The following is a 13,233-nucleotide window of genomic DNA, read 5'->3' as shown; positions in this document are numbered from 1 at the left end:
TTCCTAATAGCCTCTACTTCTGGTCTAAGTAAAATACAGCACCTCCTGTGCACATAATGTGTCTCAGTTCTGTGTCTACTTCCTAAAAACTCCCCTTTATATAATATCATAGTCCTCAAAGTTGGGGTTTCTAACCCAACTAGCAGGGATAGAAAGCCTGTAACCTACTAACTCTGGTAATTAATTATCTTTTACGCTGACTATACGGTACACAACAACTTTTTCTTTAAGTTAGAAAAGTGGTTTGAAGAGATGACAGCTTGTGTGGGATATGTTTATCTATTCAGTACCGTTTTTTTTTGTTTTTTTTTAACCTAGCTTGAGATAATACATGAATTTTGGAGTATAGTCGATAAGTCCTGGTATCCAGATTTTTAATGACCAAAAACATTGAAGGACAAATGTTCAAAAGTTGAGACTCCATGGAATTCAGGGGCAGTTGGCAAGCCTGTATAGTTCCTTTGATGCTGACCTGAGTCCAGACTGCGGAGGAAGCAGACAAAAGAGGCCAATATTAGACATTTGTGGTTAGTCATACTAGTAGGACAGGGTTGTAAAATTTGTGTTTTTATTTCAAACAGTGAAAACTGCAATATCTTTGTATGGTAAAAGAACCACATTTCCTTTTTTTGATCAACACAGAAGTTACTCTTAGTTTATGAATCATTTTTTTTTTGTATCAGAAAAGTCCCCAACTGTTATTACCCGCTTGAAATTAGTGGACGTTCCAATACTGAGCTCCTAAGGATATACAGTATTATGCTCCTAGCTCCCTATGGAAAGAGCATTGGATTTATGACAAATAAACACTCATTTGAAGAACAGAATTTTGTGCCAGTCTTCAGCAAGTAGACCACTGGTGTCTGATAACCACACATTGATTTCTTTTTCAGACAAAGGCAGCATTACACAAATAAGCGCTGGGCAGATGCATAACGCTGAAAATACTGAGTGCTTTTCTGGCCATCAGCCATCCTTTAATGACTAAGCAATGAAAACAATGTGAACTCATACCTAGATTCTTCTATTTGTATTACATTAGTTTTCATCTCCATTTTCTCTTTAAAATTATACTTTTTATGTGCTGGTTATTTCAGTTTATTGAAGAAAAGCTGTGAATGTGCAGTAACTGAGCAGCCAATTGCCTGTCCAGTTCTATAAATTGATTTTATATACAAGGTAATTGTAAATCTAATGTCAACAGTCATCAGATTTTAATAATCCTATGCACAGCAAAGTGAGGAATGTATGAACAGGTGTACCCTATGTATCTCTTGTTTATCTAAGGTGTTATTTCTAATAACAGAGATTAAGCACACATTATTGCTTGATGCATTATGAAAGGATATTTTCCAGGGTGCCACTACCATCATCTTTTATTTATAAGGCACCAGCATATTCCACAATAGAAATTCATTCGGAAAATTGAATAATCGTGATATAATTAGTTGGAAGCTACAGAGCTTACCCTTTAGTCTGCGGTGTTGTATAACTTGCCCTTGCTCTATTGTTAGCTGTTCTTTAACCACTTCAGCCCCGGAAAGGATTTACCCACTTCCTGACCAGGCCATTATCTTCGATATGGTACTGCGTCGCTTTAACTGATAATTGTGTGGTTGTGCGACTTTGCACCCAAACAAAATTGATGTCCTTTTTTTCCCATAAATAGAGCTTTCTTTTGGTGGTACTTGATCACCTCTGCGGTCTTTATGTGTTGCGCTAGAAATTTAGAAAAAAAACAATATGTTTTACTTTTTGCTATAATTTTAGTTTTGACCAATATGTATTCTGCTACATATTTTTGGTAAAAAAAAAATCCCAATTAGCGTATATTGATTGGTTTGCGCAAAAGTTTTTGCGTCTACAAAATAGGGGATACATTTATGGCATTTTTATTATTTTTTTTACTAATAATGGCAGTGATCTGAGATTTTTAGCGGGACTGCGACATTGCAGCGGACAGATCAGACACTTTTTTAAGACCAGTGACATTTATACAGCGAACAGTGCTATAAAAATGTGCTGATTACTGTATAAATTACATTGGCAGGGAAGGGGTTAACACTAGTGGTGTTTAAGGGGTTACATGTGTTCCTTGGGAGGCTGGGATGACTGGAGGAGGAGAGAGATTGCTGTTCCTAATCACTAGGAACAGACGGTCTCACTCTACTCCTCTGACAAAACGGGCATCTGTTTGTTTACACTGGCAGATCACCGTTCTCCCTCTCTTTGGAATGATCGCGGGTTGCCGGCAGACATCGAGTCAGCCGGACCCACTTGTTGGCTCCCCCGCTAGTGAATGGGCACGCACTCGCGCCCACCGATCGCGTGTACGCATTCACGTACAATAACAGCGATTCGCGCAGCCGAGCCAACCTGCCGCAGTACAACTGCAGCGGCTGGTCGGCACGTGGTTAAAGGGGAGCTCCAGCCCCTCCACCAAAATGTTTTAAGTCAGCAGCTACAAATACTGTAGCTGCTAACTTTTAATACTAGGACACTTACTTGTCCAGGGAACCTGCAATGTTGGCACCGAAGCAAATATTCAGTTGACTCTCGGGTGCTGCCACCACCATTTCTTGTAAGGAAAACTGGCAATGAAACCTTGCGGTTTCACAGCTGATTCCCTACTGTGCATATGCTAAGCAAGCTGCACTTTGAATGGCCCTGCGGTGGGGGGAAGGAAAAGTGGGGCTGAACTTCCGAGTGACTTTACCGAGGCGAATAATGCTAAAGATTTTATGGATCTGTTTAGCTTTGACAAATGTTCCTGTAGACTAATTCATGTGTTCTTTAAGGTATGCATACTGTAAACATTAAGTAATCACTGTCTTCTGGCCAATTTTAGTCAGAACAGGTGAGAATATCTGTGGGTGTTGATGTTAAATAGTGTTTTTAGTTTGTAGTGCTCAGCTTCAGTTGAGATTCACTTTAAAACTGAACCATTTTGTAGGCTAGCATATGTAGCAATAATCCCGGAGGAGTCCCTGGAAATAAATTGGGTTCCCCTTACCTGTCCAAAAGCTGCCCACCCTGTTTTCTGTTTTAGAAGTACACTGACAAACTCAGGCTCAATCTAAGGGTATCTTTTGAAGATTTTTTGCTCATCTTGAACAAATGCAGGGAGGAGTGTTGAGGGTTGCAGAATACTCAAGGCACAAAATCTTGGAGGACAGCATCCCTGAATAATTCTGTATTTGACCTTTCGATAACAGCCTAAAAATGATGGCAAAGAAAGAGGGGACAGCCAGTATATCTGAGACCTTATGAGAGCAGTCACTGTCCTTAAAGGGGTTGTAAAGGAAGCATTTTTTCCCCTAAATAGCTTCCTTTACCTTAGTGCAGTCCTCCTTCACTTACCTCATCCTTCGATTTTGCTTTTAAATGTCCTTATTTCTTCTGAGAAATCCTCACTTCCTGTTCTTCTGTCTGTAACTCCACACAGTAATGGGGGGCTTTCTCCCTGGTGAGGTAAGTGAAGCACTAAGGTAAAGGAAGCTATTTAGGGAAAACAATTCCTTTACAACCCCTTTAAGCAGCAACTTCTGACATCTTTTCCTCAGTGAGCAGTTCTGCACATGGAGCTTGAGGGAAAAGCAAGTTTCCTTAAGTCCAGCTTCCTTCAGGCCCTCAGCCATAGCACCCGATGAGGCCCGGCGGGAGTAAGATCCCTGGAACATCCACATGCTCCATCCCAGGGGAAAAGGACCCTGGGAAAAAGAATTGAAGTGTGTCCAGACCTCCAGTCAGGAAATTATCCTATTGCATGCACCAGAATCCTGCAGATTCCGCAGGGAAGGTGGTAAGAAGGAAATCATTTACATTTACTAAAATGGATTCAAATCATAAGACAAACATTGCATTTTTCTGGGACTGGTTTCCTTTAATTTATTGTAGGAGTTCAGTATTGTCCAGTCTTTTTTTATTTCAGCTGAAACTAGCCATGGTTAGAAGCCATGGTACTCCTTTACTATTACAGCAGTCAGCAAGTCTGACATTGGAAATGCAATAGTGACATCGCCAGGTCACTGTGATATAATATAAAGCCTAGCAAAGTACTATTTTGGTTCCATCTGTCTGTGTATGTATCTGTCTTTTCTTTCTGAATTATGTTTGTTAGCCAAAAAAGAGAGCCAGAAAAATACTTTTTAGCTTCCAGGTATATCGATGACAAACCTTTGAGATAAGCCTCTGAGATCTACTGATGTTACTACACAATTGTTAAAACATATTGGGACCCTCAGGTGATATTTTTGTTGTTGAGATTTCATTTAGACACATCCGTAGACCAGAACAGATATATTACGTCCATCAGGTTTGTTAATCAAAACCTTACAGTTCGGTTGTAATTCTATGTCAGCTAACAAAAATACACTGTGCAAGAATTTACAACGTACATTTCCAGGAGGGAAAAAATCTTTCCTGATGCTGTGTTTTAGCAGTTCTCCCATAAAATGTATACCATTAAGATGTTCTTTATTTTATTACTGACAACAATGGGGGAATTGGTCCCTTGTTTACCAGTAAGGTCGTCTTTGTTGGATCTGTCATGGCTGGACAAGATGCTGCTGGTAAAGAAGAGAAAGAAGAGAAAATGTGTGTAAAATTGTAATAATCACTCCAAAGGTTTCAGTTTTATTATGTATTATTTTCTTCAAAATGAAATACAACTAGCAAGTGTGTGTCCATTACTTGAACAGGTATTTTGAAATGCTTTACAGTGATATAATCCATTTGCTTCATGATGAAAAAGGTAGCACTACCCCAATAGGAGCTGCTAAAGTATTGGCCAGGTATTCCCCATTTTATCACAATCACTGATAGATGGTAGTTGTCACTTGTAATTTATCATAACCCCATGCAGATTGGTTTTATGTGTAGCGCCCCCTTACTTTCAGTATGGGCACTACACTAAAGTTAGTGGGGAATGGGAGAGTTATTTTGCTCCCATTCACAATTTGCTAAATTGTGGCCTGCTGTCATTCCTGAACTATCCTGTAGGTCAGTCTGCGCTCCAGAGGTGTTGTTTCCACCCCTGGGTGACAGGTGGCGCTAGAGGGGTTTTGGCAGAGCCACTCTTTCCCAGCAGCCAATTAGAGGGGCATGCTGGGAAGGGGTATATCTGTGGCAGACGCCATCTTTATTGGTTCTTCCCACGGGTTCCAGGTTCCAGGTGCGGCATCCACCTTCAGGGTGCGCGCATTCAACGGACCCCGGCGATGGCCTTCCAGCAATTGGTCGTAGCTCCAAATTGCTGAGAGGGGCCCCAGTGACTTACTGGGTCCCCCAAATTACTGAGAAGATCCCAGGCTGGGTGCCGCTCGATTGGGCGGTCGGCTTGAGGAGAACCAGGAGGCAGGTTGTCCAACAGACCTTGAACGAACCATCGGGGATCTGGTGACCGGAATGCTGACAGGTACTCTTGCTGTCATCCGGTGACCTACTTTCAATATACAGGGAGGATTCGCTCAATTCATCCGTTTAGCTCATTCAAGTAATAGGCCTGTGGCAGAGGCCCTAGAACCAGGCCTGTGGCAGAGGCCTGTTCCTCCCAGCAACTCAAAGTGACACTTCGGCTGCCAGGCTTGTGACAGAAGTCTGTCCGGGGGCACTTCACCCACTCTGGCCAGAGTGGCGACGAGCGGTGACTATTATTATTGTGCTGCTGAGAGCAGGATTGCTCTTTCTATATCCAGGCCTGATACCGCAAGTTCTCTATCGCTTCATCAACCTTTCCTTCCTACTACATGTTGATGTTGGCTATGTTGGGCCTGAAATAAAGCATTTGAAAACCCTTTCCTCATGTACTGGACATTCGCTCACTATTTTATTCACCAACTGCACCCCTAGACAACACTGAGATAACTTAATATGCCGATCCCAACAACAAACCAGCGGATCCTGCGGGGGTAGCGCTACATATGCATGAGGACATATAGCATTCATATCACATTTTCACATAGTGTTAAATCATATACCACTTGTAACCAGTAGGTAGCGCCATTCACCCCACCTTCCTAGATTCCTAGAATCCCCGTGTGGGAGCTGTATTAGGGGAGGCTGCAACCAACGTCCGTCCTAAGCGTGGTACTCCCTATCCTTCCTTTTAGAAGAATTAGGGCCACTCTTCCATTCCAGTTTTAGGCCACATGGCAGCAAGTGCCAGGGGAAGCAAGCCTGGCTGGTGCAATCCACTATGGGAAGGACCCAGAGCCCATTTTCCCCCATAATATATATGCCTGCCCCAGCATGCTCAGGGGCACCCTCCCCTGTAATTGGCCAGAGCTGAATACATATTCATGCTGTTCATTTGCCTAGCTCCCACCTATGTTCTGGAAAAGCTCTACTAGTTTCCAAAAGGCAGGAGGAGCCCAGGAAAACTTAACGGCATCAGAACATCATGAGCAGTCCTGACTAGTTAATTGCAGCAGTCTGTTAGGCAGAATGCTAGAGATAATCTTGCCTCTAGCTCCACCGTTAGGCGAAGGAGCAAATTACACTAACCTAACTATTTACATCCTAGTACATATATCATAGGTGTGCGCACAGGGTGTGCCAGGTGTGCCTGAGCACACCCTAATCACCCTGTGTAGTATCGATTTCCCCTGTTTCCTGTCTCCCCTTGCAGTGCTGCCAGCTTCCCTCATTTTCTCTGAGGAGTGGGGAAAGGGGTTGGTAAATATTTCATTAAGTGGCCCCTTCCTTTTCTGAATGAACACAGTGAGTGATCTTTACCGATCGTTCCTGTCTTCATTCTTAACTGAAGCATCGTAAACTGCAGAGAAAAGGACTGGGGAATTTATGTCCTTAGTTTTTTTTCTCTGTCTCAAACGAGAGACATCAGCAGTCTGTTTAGACCCTCTATATTTCACCAAAGCCCCATAATGGGACCCCTAAAATGTTTTAAAAAGTAATAAAAAATATTATTGTAAAAATTATCTAAAACAATATTGTAAAAAAATTATAAAAAAATTATAAAAAAAAAAAAAAAAATGACTGACGCCGTCCCCTGCCCTATTGACACCAATCTTTGCTCTACTGACACCGTCCACTGCTCTGCTGCTATACACGCATATACATTTTTGCTCTGGGGTGCACACCCTAATGCAATAGGCTGCACACTATGCCTATACTAGGAGGGTGCTACACAAAGAAAAGTAAAAAGGCAATACAGGTCAATGGAAATGTGCAAATAGCCATAGTAACCAAATATCATGTTAGACTCAAGGTGACTGCTATCTGATACTGTTCTTATTAGATTCCTATTGCCATTTGTGTTGTTTATTTTTTATAAATATTTCTTTAAGCATAAAAAATGCATTAGAGTGGATGCAAAGGCAATACATTTTTATCTTGTTGCATTACCTGCATTAAAGGATAAGTTCACTTTTCCTAACATGTTACACACATATTAAGGGTGTAACATGTTAGTGACGCAGAAGCCCCTGCACCCCCACAAGTTCCATCTGTGACAAAAGGATGAGGATCTTCTCTCCCGCACCCGCTGTCACAACTTAAAAAAAACACGGCAATGAGGGGCTCCGCCTAACCTGCCGAGTCATTCATTCACAGAGTTCTGTGAATGAGGGAACTACAATTACCGTCATTGAAACAAGAAAAGCCGCTCCAGGTGAGTGAGTCTCTGGTTAATCCCCACACACACTAGTCAGGTGCTAGTCCAGCTTGCATGCTGTGTAACATAGGCAAATAATTCCGGATGACTGCACTTAAAAAAATGGATGGTGCAAAGGACAAAGAGGTAGACGTGTTTTGTGCAAATGTTAGCACTTAGTCATTACCTATTGAAGCTAGTCAGTCACCATAATCACCTATATACTGCTCTAATGTGTCATCATTAGGTTACAGGTGAACTAACCAATTCAAATTAGTACTCAGCTGTTGTTACAAAGAAAACCCGGCTAGAATACACGGTACTTACACTCAAATCTCCTACATTTTTTTTCTCTCTAGTTTCCTGCAGTCTATTAGCACCAGTGTTGTAAGTAACGGCGTTTAAAAAAACGCTGTTATGTAACGATGGGCCTCCTAAGGGGAACGAGTAATCTATCAGATTACTCTTTCCCTCTCGGCAACGCCGTTCCCATTACTTGGGCGGCGTTACCGAGATGAGATTACATTGAGCGCGCGCGGGGGGCAGTCCAGGGCTCCGGGCAGACTCTGACTCCACCACCACCGGTCCGGACTCCGGGGATAGTCACCTCACCACCTGAGAGTGCCAGCAGACCAGCACCGACGGACCGTGGCCCTGCAGGTGAGGAGCCGAGGCGAGCGGCATCGGATTGGAACTGGGAGTGGGGGGGGGGGGGGGTGGGGGGGAGAGCGGCCTAGTCTAAGGCCTGGTAAAAAAAAATATGAACTTTGTGCTGATATTGCTTGTAAAGCTTAAAAGACTCCAATTATCTGTCTATATCACCCTCACAGGCACAGAGATAGCAGCAGGAGGCATTGGCTCCTGGTGCTGTTAATCAAATCCTGTAGTAAGGAGCAGTGAGCAGGGACAAGCAGTGCTTTGTATGCCTACAGACACACACAGCCCGGCTCGGGAGCAAGCCCAAAGGTGTGCCATCATAGGAAGTGGCTTCCTGTGATGGCGCACAGAGCAGAGGAGATGCCGAGAGTACTAACGAGGGTAACCAGAAGAGGAGATTCTAGGCCACTCTACCATTGCACAGAGGAGGGACAGTATATACTGTATAACATGTTTATTATTTTAATAAAAACAAGTGTTTTTTCCTTTACAATCACTTTAAAGCTTAAGTATAATCTGCTTTTTTTTCTGCTTTCCCCTCGAATAATCCCTCCCTTGTCATAAATTTGCTAATGAGATTTATAATTAAAACATAAACATTTGGATTACATACTATATTTTTGACCCAGTGATGTTTTATGTGGGTCCCTGTGTTTGCTATAGAATGCAGGCAGATCATGGTTGGTGGAGGACTGGGGGGGTAGCAGGGTTCTGTTCATAACTTCCTGAAAACATCACACCACCCTGCCTCAATAGTTAATAGCATTAATAGCAAACATGCAAGCAGTGGGCTGGTTCTTGGGAAGATTTATGCAAATATTAAGGTGCTTTGATGGGTGCATGTCAGTCTGCAGGATTGGGAATTCTTAGGCAGGTTGCATTTTTGTACAGACTGACCTAGGCAATCCCTACATGTAGGGTTGCATCAATACCGGTATCAGTGCAGATACTAAGCATTTGCACGGGTATCGGTACTCGTGCAAATGCTCTGATACCTCTGATACCTTTCAGGCTTGGTTCTTTCAGCTGACAGTGGCAATAGCGACACTAGCTCATTATGTAATACTTACCTTAGAACGAAGCCCACGTAGTGGCGCCATCACGTCGCTGAGACGGCCAACATCTTCCCCGGTATTTCCTACAGGTTCGCGGGCTAAGTCGCTGTGAGTGGTCGGATGTAACAGCACTGGTAAATGGAGTGAACCACAACTGCGGTTAGCAAGGAATTCAATGCGATTCTCTATGCAACAACTCAGTATTGGGCCCCAGGCATCACTCCTCGCAACAGGTGTTTGGGGGATCTATACATCATCTCTGTGTCACATAAAGAAAGGCGTTGAGCTACTAAGCATGGACACATTACAACATGCGACCAAAGCTTAGCGTTTAAAATTATAGCTCAAGGTCAATATTCCAATACACCTCTATATGCAAGTGATTATCATGCGTCACTCCTCACAACAGGAGTTTGGGAGTTCTCTACATCATATCACTTTGAGCATATAGGGATGTATTAGGCCACTAAGGGAGATGCTATGAAATAGCATCAACCCCTAGCATAGAAAAGTTAGAGGGAACATGTTCAAACAGTTAGGACAAGGCCTATAAGTAATTATACTTCTGTCAAGCACGTAGTAACGTAGTAATATGAGTTGTAGTAACAACCAGTAGTTGCATATGAGAGGCAATATAGCTCAGCTTCAACCTCCGATGAAGTCACGTGTCGTGACGTAATGCATAAGGTTAGATGTGACCGGAAGTGACGTGACACCCTGACCGTCCACCGGAAGTGCCGCTGTTTGGCGTTTTATTAGTTTTTTCAATGTACGCACATTTTTACCTTTGTTAAATTTTAAAGTGCTTGCATACTTCACCATGAGAGCTTTTTATTTCTACATTTGCTCCTGATACACCTTGTGGCTATCCTGTGGAGTCGACTTCGTTGCGCCTGGACCTATACTGGTATTGGATACAGAGAACGCCCCTCGATTCTATCTCAGCACTGGGAAGATTCCGTGCAACACGTGTTACCCACTGTTTGGATTCTGTTCCAGTTTTGGGAGGATTTCGTTGACACGCATGACCTAGTGTCTGGAGGTAAGCGCACTGTGAGCCCAGGCTAAGCAAAGAGTTATCAAGATTGTCCACATTGATGCCTGAAGTGCAGAAGTTTTGTTTATCACTGGCACACTAGATTGATTTATCCAAACTTTGATTTATATATTTGGACTTTTAGTTTTGGATTTATTATCAGTTTTGGGTTATTTCACTAATTTTGAATTCACTGCATATCTTTATTGATTGTTATCAGTCCCCTATGGACTGTCTTTATATTCACTTTTAGATTTTCAGTTTGCGCTCATCATTCTTTATTCAGACCTTTGTTGTTAGCACATTTTAGATTTGAGCAGCATTTTGTTTTTCACTGGTCACTTTTAATTTTCACTGTTGGCTAGCGCTTTAGTCACCCACTTGTCTATTCCAATATAGCTCAGGTACTTTGAGAGTATACGTAGTAATACACGAGTTGTAGTGGCAACTAATAGTAACGTATGAGAGGCATTATAGCTCAGGTACTTTGAGAGTACATATAATAATTAGGAGCTGTAGTAACAAATAATATTTATATATGAGGGGTGAATATAGCTCAGGTACTTTGAGAGTACATATAGTAATTTATGAGCTGTAGTAATAACTAATAGTTACATATGAGAATTGGATATAGCTCAGGTACTTTGAGAGTACATATAGTAATTAGGAGCTGCAGTAATAACTATTGGTTACATATGGTTACATAATAGAGGTGAATATAGCTCAGGGTATTAGAGTGTAGATGTCGCTTTAAGATATTCCTTAGCAGACAGTCCTTTAACACAACAGTATATCCTAGATCGGGGATATGCAATTAGCGGACCTCCAGCTGTGGCAGAACTACAAGTCCCATGAGGCATAGCAAGACTGACAGCCACAAGCATGGGACCCAGAGGCAGAGGCATGATGGGACTTGTAGTTGTGCCACATCTGGAGGTCCGCTAATTAGATATCCCTGTCCTAGATGTTGATCAACAGAAGGCATGATAAACAATAGCAATTGTATATCTGGTATATAAGTAGCAGATCTTGCTATAGCACTACAAGTAACACAATAGCTACTTATCCGTTTTGCAGGCTTCAGTATAGGTACTAGGGCTCATGTGGTGAAGGATGTTCAGCAGGGAAGTCTGAAAGGTTGTCCCCAGCAATGGCATCGAGTTGCAGTAGATGCAGATGGCATTAAAGGAGTAGTTGAGGCTGGAGCGGTGTTCCGGCATGGGGAGCAATGACACCCATCTCTGTAGCGTAGGCCAAGCTACGGCTGACAATAATAAAATGGAGAATCTTTGCCAAGTCAATGCCTTTACGGGCTGGAACGCATCGCGGCGCCAGGCAATGTGTTTAACGTATTACGACGCTGAAAGCGCCTGTTTTGAAAAGGAACAGACAGCGAAAAAAGCAGCTGTTACATCGGAGCTGCAATAATGTCACTCCTGCGCATGAAGAAACGGCATGGGCAGCTGTTCATTCAGAGCGCATGCACCAATGACATCATCAGTAAATATCCCCTAAACGGTGGAAGTTTAGGAGATATTTACAGTATCTATAGGTAAACCTTATCATAAAACCAGGGGAGTTTACTTCCTCTTTAAGGAGTGGGGCCGCCATGTCCTTAACAAGGAATGACTCATGTCAGTGGGGTTCCCCTGTTGTCAGCTGGGCTGTAAACTGAAGTCCCGGCAATTGGAACTGTCAAAAAATAAAAAATTAATGTTTAACAACAACAATGCTCAGCTGCTCAACCGAAAGATGAAAATAAATATTGTTTCTTTTTGTATCTTACTGTCTTTCGTCATCTACAGATCAAAGGGATGAATTTCGATCTGCAGATGAAGTCAGTTTAAAGCAACATGTCAAGTTTTTTTATTAAATGTTCCTCTGTTTAACGCCTTAATTTACTCTTATCAGCCTTAATTAACCCCTTATTCTCCTCCATTTAATTATTATTTTCCTGCTGATTTTTTTTTTGCTCACTTCTATTTTTTAAACTATTAATAATTTAAAACTTTTTTTTTTGTTTGCTGTGTTCGTTGGTATTTTTACACCTTTAACATATATTTACATGTTTTAAACATTGAAAAAAGTGCAAAATTAAATAAAAATACTTTTCAATGCTTTGTACCATTGCTGAAGTATAAACAAAACAGTTGCAGTAGGTATCGGAAAATTGGTATTAGCGAGTTCTATAAAAAATGTACTGGTACTCAAAAAAAAATATGGTATCGGTAATCCCTACCTACATGTGAGGCTGAGCCTCCATGGTTAAAAGAACTGAAATAAATGAATAAAAAGGGACAGGAGTAGGACAGTCATGCTGGGGGAGGATAGATCTGGATGATGCTGGGGGTTTTCCAGCCAGGAAATGAGAAGGCCTTATTTGACTTGCTGCAGCTTCTAAAGCACATTGTGGGAAGCTCCCTAAAAAGAAAATGGATAAATTAAGCTGTCAGTTAAAATGGTTGGAAATTATGCAATTTTCTTGCCTTTAACCACTTCAGCCCCGGACCATTTTGCTGGCCAAAGACCAGGCCACTGCTTCGCTTTAACTGGCAATTGCGCAGTTGTGCGACGTGGCTCCCAAACAAAATTTACGTCCTTTTTTCCCCACAAATAGAGATTTATTTTGGTGGTATTTGATCACCTCTGCGTTTTTTTTTTTTTTTGCTCTATAAACAAAAGTAGAGCGACAATTTTATTTTTACTTTTTGCTATAATAAATATCCCCAAAAAATATATAAACATTTTTTTTTCCTCAGTTAAGACCGATACATATTCTTCTACATATTTTTGGTAAAAAAAATTGCAGTAAGCGTTTATTGATTGGTTTGCGCAAAAGTTATAGCGTTTACAAAATAGGGGATAGTTTTTTG

The sequence above is a fragment of the Rana temporaria genome, chromosome 1 (assembly GCF_905171775.1).
Source record: "Rana temporaria chromosome 1, aRanTem1.1, whole genome shotgun sequence".
Taxonomy (NCBI): domain Eukaryota; kingdom Metazoa; phylum Chordata; class Amphibia; order Anura; family Ranidae; genus Rana; species Rana temporaria.
The sequence above is the reverse complement of the archived record's forward strand: the minus strand, read 5'-3'. Positions refer to the sequence as shown.